The sequence below is a fragment of the Ursus maritimus genome, unplaced genomic scaffold (assembly GCF_017311325.1).
Source record: "Ursus maritimus isolate PB19 unplaced genomic scaffold, ASM1731132v1 scaffold_16, whole genome shotgun sequence".
Taxonomy (NCBI): Eukaryota; Metazoa; Chordata; class Mammalia; order Carnivora; family Ursidae; genus Ursus; species Ursus maritimus.
The window spans coordinates 48,331,296-48,338,086 of record NW_024424008.1 but is presented as its reverse complement, the minus strand read 5'-3'; positions in this window follow the sequence as shown (position 1 = coordinate 48,338,086).

The following is a 6,791-nucleotide window of genomic DNA, read 5'->3' as shown; positions in this document are numbered from 1 at the left end:
CCTTAGCCACCAGGGAAAGGCAAAGGAAAATCACAGTGGGTTGCCACTCCGCCCTTGCCAGAATGGCTGTGCCTGGAAGAACAGAGGACACCGCACACAGGCAAGGAAGTGGAGTCGCTGGAACCCTCATGGACCGCTGGTGGAGGCAGAAATGGGCACAGCCACTTTGGAAGACGGCTTGGCTGTATCTGGGAATGCTCGTCCCACTCCCAGGTATATGCCACACAGAAATGAGTGTCGTTCGTGTGCCCCAAAGTTACATATAGGAATGTTGTGGCAACGGTATTCATAATTGGCCCCCACTGGAAACAGCACACCTCTCCGTTGTTGACGGAAGACCCTGCAGCACCGTCGCACAGCGCAGTGTTACCCAGCGAGCAAAAACACGCCTCATGGGTACCTGTCCCAGGCGTCCGAGGGGGTGAAAGAAGCCTGACACACAGGCAGAAGTGTACTTTTTATGATTCTATTCCGCGAAGTTGTAAAATGGGGGTGTTGTCCGGGAGGGAGCTGGAGTGAGCGTCTGTGTCTTGATCTGGGGGGGCGTGGGTATGTATATGTGCGCAGTTGTACCCTTAAGATTGGAACACTCGATTCTTTGTACGGTATTCCTTAATTTAAAAAAATACGTAGGAGCGCCTGGGTGGCTGCGTCGGTTAAGCGTCTGCCTTCGGCTCAGGTCATGATCCCAGGGTCCTGGGATCGAGCCCCACATTGGGCTCCGTGCTGAGCAGGGAGCCTGCTTCTCCCTCTGCCTCTGCCCCTCCTCCCCCTGCTCGTTCTCTCTTTCTCTTTCTTACAAATAAATAAATAAAATCTTTTAAAAATTAAAAAAAAATACATAAAGTTAAAAGCAACAAAGTACTAAAACCGTACACGGAATCCTGGTAGGTAAAACAGACGGACGGAAGCTCTTGCTTCCCACCTCAGGAGCCCCCCGGGGCATTCGGCAGACGCCGCTCTGGAGGACACACTGGGAGCCTTTACCCTGGAGTAAACGTGGCCTCAGAGATCTCAATCAGGGCCATGCCTTGGAGGGACACATTCCAGCTCCTCCACGCCTGTGTCCCTCCCAGGAGATGGTGGGTCCTGTGGGGCCATGCAAATCATGGTGGTCACCATGTAGCCAGGAGGGCACAGAGCTGGGCTCCTACCTGGGACTTGGCAAGTGTCCTAAAGCCTGATGTCATTTCCATGGCAGGTTCCTTTTCTCTGCCGCAGTTGGCTGCTTAGGGCAGATAGGCAGTGGGGAAAATAACAGTAGGGGATAATTCCAGCCCAGCTTAACTGGACTGAGCACTCAGTCTGTTCCAGGCATTGTGTTAAGTACTTTACAAAGGGATGATTCTCCTTTAATCCCTACAGCAGCCCTCTGTGGTGGGTGCCACTGTTATCTACTTTACAAATAACTTTCTCCAGATACAACTGTTTTTATTCATCTCAGCAGTCTGTTCTCATAGCTGGAGTTATAAAGCTCAGGGAAGGCAAGCAACTTGCCTTAGGTACACACAGCTGGTAAATGGTACCACTAGGGACAGATTCAAGGTCACTTGGACCCTAAAGGCTGCCTCTTTCCTTTCACCAGAGTTTCGACAAAAGTCTGCTGTGAACTGAACTGATGATAGAATCATCTAAAAGGACTGCAACAGGCTGAAATATGGACCCCGATCGCTAAGATAAATGGATAGCAGAGAAACATGAAAATCATATTTAGGGGAAAAAATAGACAGCCCAAGTACTGGGTGAGAGAGACCTGCTTAGAAGTAGCACACATGGAAAAGATTCAAAGGTTTACTCATCCATCTGCACACCCATCCTTCCATCCATCCATCCATCCATCCATCCATCCATCCATCCATCCCTCCATCTTCTCAAGCATCCATCCATCCATCCATCCATCCATCCATCCATCCATCCACCCAGAAATATAACCACCAGGATTGAACCCATGCCACTAGGTGTTCCATGTCACCACCATTATTGAGGTCAGCTGGGTTGGCTGTATCCACCGTGTAAGAGGGAATAGGCCAGGTTCAGGGAGGACATACATATAAACCCCCCCCCCCCAATCTCCCATCCGCTGCTGGTCAGATCATTCCAGGGAACGGTATTTTATCCCTGGTCCTCAGAATGGGAGGGAGCTGGTGATGTGGTGGTGTTCTTCCAAACTGCTGGAGTACCAGGGACTTTTTTTTTAAAGACAATTTTTAAGAGCAGTTTTAGGTTCACAGCAAAATTGAGTGGAAGCTATAGATATTTCCCATATACTCCGTGACCCCATTATGCACAGCCTCCCCTACTACCAAAATCCCACCAGAGTGGTGCATTTGTTACAATCCATTTTGTTACAATCAACAAACTTCTGTAGATACATTATGACCACCCAAAGCCCATAGGTGGGGGGTGGGGGGGAAGGGGGAATCAGGTGATGCGGATTAAGGAGGGCAGTTGTGGTGAGCACAGGGTGATGTATAGGAGATGAACCACTATATTGTTTGTGCACCTGAAACTAATATCACACTGTGTTAAGTAACAGGAATTAAAATAAAAACTTAGAAACAGAGAAAAAAGCCAAAGTCTATAGATAACTAGGATTTTTGATGTGGCTTTGAGAACTTGCTCTGTGCTGGGCATTGTGATAATGCTTTTCCATAACTACTTGTCAACTGAGCCAAGCCTTGAACCCAGGTTTGCCTGACTCTCAAGTTCAGGCTCCTAACAGATGTGTTGCTAAGTGGCCTGGTGATTAGACCAGAGGAATAAATATATGAAGAGGTGTGGTCAGGACTAACCATCTCCCAATATTTGCAGGACTGTCCTAGGAAGGTCAAGGAAATACGTGGACCAGTGGGTGAAAGTTAGTGGAGGGAAATTTTGTCTGAATTGAGGAGTTGTCCTATGATGGTAGGGCTTAACTCAAGAGGTGGTGAGCTGCCTGTCATCAGAGATACCTGGAATGCTTCTGGAAAAGCCCTGCCTTGAGGAAGGTTGGGCCATTCCACCTGCAAGGTCTCTTGACTCTCACTCTGATAAATTCAATTTGGTTCAACCTTTATTTTATCCAGTGTGTGCCTGCCCTGGGCTAGGAGCTGGGGATGAATTGGACATGCCTTCGTGAGGAAGGCAGCTTGTGTAGTTCTAGTCCTTGCTGACACTTCTTGGCCCGGGAGGCTCTCCTGGGGCTGAGGGTCCTGGGAGCATTGCACAAGGGGAAGGAGCTGGCCAGTAAGTGAGGGGAGAGTGGGTGTGAGCTCAGTCTGGGGGAGCCCAGTGTCAGCCATCCCCAAAGGCCTGCTCCCCGTGGAATAGAATACCCTCTTTAGAGGAGGTCCCTAGGGCTTCTAGGGGCCCGTCCTCAGACAGAGGGCTCTCAGGGCACAGGCCTGCCGTCCTCCCCTCTGCCTCTCCCAGCTGGTCCCCCTTTATCTGAGGGGACTGGAACTGGCCTTCATAAAAAAAAAAAAAAAAGTGCAGCCACTTCTTCCAAGGTGGTGAGACTGTGGAGCAAGAGTCTCCATTCAAGGAGGGCCCGTTGGACGCCCTGCCTGGCCTTTAACTCAGCATCGCGCTTGCCTCCCGGCGTGTACTCAGCCAGAGAGCCTGCCTCATGAGGACTAGGTCCGGCTCCACCCTGGCTCCCTACTGGCCTGCACTGCGGTCACCAGCAGCCAGGGGCCCGGGTGGCGGAGCTGCCGCTGATGGCGGTGAGAAAGGTCATTGATGGTGATCCCGATACACAGCATGTTTGGTGCCCCAGTTCTCACGGGCTTAACCCACCCAATCACCCACTTCACTACCCCTTTCCCATCTCAGGACCTGCTTCTTCCTCAGTGGCACCTGGGATGGCCTCTGCCTCCACACCATGAGAATCTCCTGGGTAGCGAGTTGAGCACACACCTGTCTCCCGTCTGGGTCTAAACCCCAGAGGCTCTGGCTCTGTTAATCTGGGGTGGGGCCTGGATATTTGAATTTTTAAGTCCCAAGTGATCCAGGCATGCACGTCCAGGGTTCAGTTCTCTGAGTCCGTGGAGCCTGGGATGTGTGTGGACGGTATCCTGGAGCTGGTTCTCTAGCAAGGCCATTCCCGAGCCCTTCCTGGACGAGTTCAGTATGAGCACAGACACACCAGACCCGAGGCGCAGGCCGGCTCAGCGGAGGCCCCAGCAGTGAGTGTGTGCGCTGGGGAGGGCGTCGTTGGCAGAGGTGGGGGAGGGAAGAAGGCGGTGCCCCAGCTTCTCATCTGGGAGTTGGTGGTGTGGAGGTAGAGTGGGGATTGTTCTGGCTCTGCCATCAAGGCTGTGAACCAGGGCAGAAGATAGGGTTTGGGGGCCACAGAAGCCTACCAAGGTAGAGCCCAAGGATTGCTCCCCAGAAGTGTCTGGCCAGAGGGGCAGGGTGGAGGTGCCTCTAGGAGCAGGGTCTTCCCTCGAGCTTTCACAGAAGCCTTTCCTCCTGCACCTTTCCCTCTGACCCATCGACCTCCCCTCTTCAGAAGTAGGGCAGGTACCGCCTGTGATAACTGAGCTTTATAATAAGAAGCATTTGTTTGGTCTTTGTCCTGGTTCCTGGCACAGAGCTCCTAAAACCCCTGGAATTTCCTAAGTGATAAGCGCGATAAAGGTGGCTTGATACTCATAAGAAATCCTTTCAACCACACCTAGGTTTAAGTTAATGAAGTTTGGAAAACACCTAAGAATGGGGGCTGGCTGCCAGGGGAACCAATCGTGTGATTAGAAGGTTGGAACTTTCCGCCCCACCTCTGACCTCCATGGAGAAGCGAGGGGCTGGAGATTGAGTTCAGTTACCAGTGGCCAGTAATTTAGTCAATCGTGCCTGTGTCTTGAGGCGTCCATAAAAGCCCAAAGGGACGGGGTTCGGAGAAGCTTCTGGCTTGGTGACCCCACACAGGTGCGAGAAGAGAAGCTCCCGGCCCCTTCCCATGTGCCTTGCCCTATGCGGCTTTTCTAGGAGTTACAGCCTTTTATAATAAACAGGTGATCTACTGAGTTATCTGGTTTCCTAAGTTCTGTGAGCCACTCTAGCAAATTAATTGAACCCAAGGAACCTCTAATGTCTAGTCTGTGGGTCAGAAGCACAGGTGACAACCTGGAAGTGACCCTGGCATCTGGTGGGGGGGCGGTGTTGTGGGACTGAGCCCCTTGCCTGTGGGATCTGATGCTCCCTCCAGGTTGACAGTGTCCGGATTGAGTTTATTGCTTGGTGGCATGGAAGAAAATGCACTTTGGAAGTGGCATCAGAATCCTACCATCTTTTCTGCTCAAACACTGAAAGTGGCTCCCACAAACCCAGTTTATAACCCACGGGGTTTCACACTGCTCCGTGGGGGAATTGAAACTGGAGTTGGGTCTGGCATTCTCGAGTTAGGCTTGCTTTCTCCCCCTCCTACTGCTCGAGACCCGGCTCTGGCCCCCTGAGCGTGTTTAGCACGTGCGTTCTGATGGTCTGGTCGCCAAGCCTTAGCTTCCTCTCCAGGCTTCAGTTCTCATTGGGCTGAATGAGCATGTTGGACTAGAATGATCTCTTTTGGAACAACTGATATAAGATGCTTAATTTTCAAGTTAGCCTGGGATACTCTTAAACACTTCTGGTCTGGAGAACTACACATCCTTCAGGCCCAGGGGAACCGTCCCAAGCTTACCAAGCAAAATTAACCGTTCCTGTCCTGTGCTACCATAGGGCTTTACACACAGCTCTGCTTCAGCCTGTGGCCAGCCCACACTGGCTGTTTTGGAATCTGGGACCCCTGGAGGCTCGGAATTCTTTGAAAGCAAGGACTCTGGGCGGGACCATCGCAGGAGCTCAGGAGTGGCCTGGCCCAGGGTGGCCAAATGAATGAATGAATGCTTGAGTAGAAAAATGAATCCCTCAGTTCATCAAGTCCATTCTCTTCACCATCTGCAGTCAGAGTGGTCAAGGTAAGGAGGAAGGGAGAGAGGCCTCCATGGTGTCCAGAAAGGAGCTCTGGCTGCCCAGCTTAGTCCTGGACCCATAGCTGAGGGAGGGCAGTGGTGGGCACACCCCAGAGGGACCTTAGCCACACGGACGGGTCCTGTCCCCAGGCCACCCAGCGTCTGGTCCTCTGCCGTGCTGAGGGTGGGGATGTGGGGACGGGGCAGAAGGTTGAGGTTTGGGTGAAGGAGCCTCATGAGCAAAGTTTTTCCTGAGCCTAGCTCAACTAGCAACTAGAGAGTGAGGTGTGCCCTGGACTCCTGGGACCCGGGGGAAGGGGCCAGATCTGGCTTCTCTGGCCCGGAGAGCCTGTGCCTGGGACTAATTGGCTGGCCCTCCTTCCGCTGCCGGGGAAAGTCTTGGCTAATTTGCCGGAACGCTCTAGTTAAATGCCAATTAGGACGTTCTGTCCACTGCTCTCTTCCAATATATTAATAATGTAATTAAGCATTTATTGCCTGCGCAAATTAAAAATTAACTTAAAATGGACAGACTGGAAAACTGAGGAAGTGACCACTTAACCAATTTGCATCTCATTCAAGAACCAGCATCTAAACAGTCTAGGTGCCGGTCTGGCCTCCCCATGACGGGCCCAGCCAGCTGCCAACAGCTGCTAACTACTTCTCCACGCCTGATTCCCCGATTCCGCCTGCCCCGGCTTCCCCACCCCAACCAATCTTAGGTGTGGAGGAGGGGCTTCACCCCAGATGAGCAGGACGGCTTTCTGCTAAGTGGCCATCTTGGCCTCCAGCATCCCTACCCCCTTTCCTCAGGGGCCTATGGTGTGGATTTCGGTGAAAGGGGATGCTACTGGTGGTGAC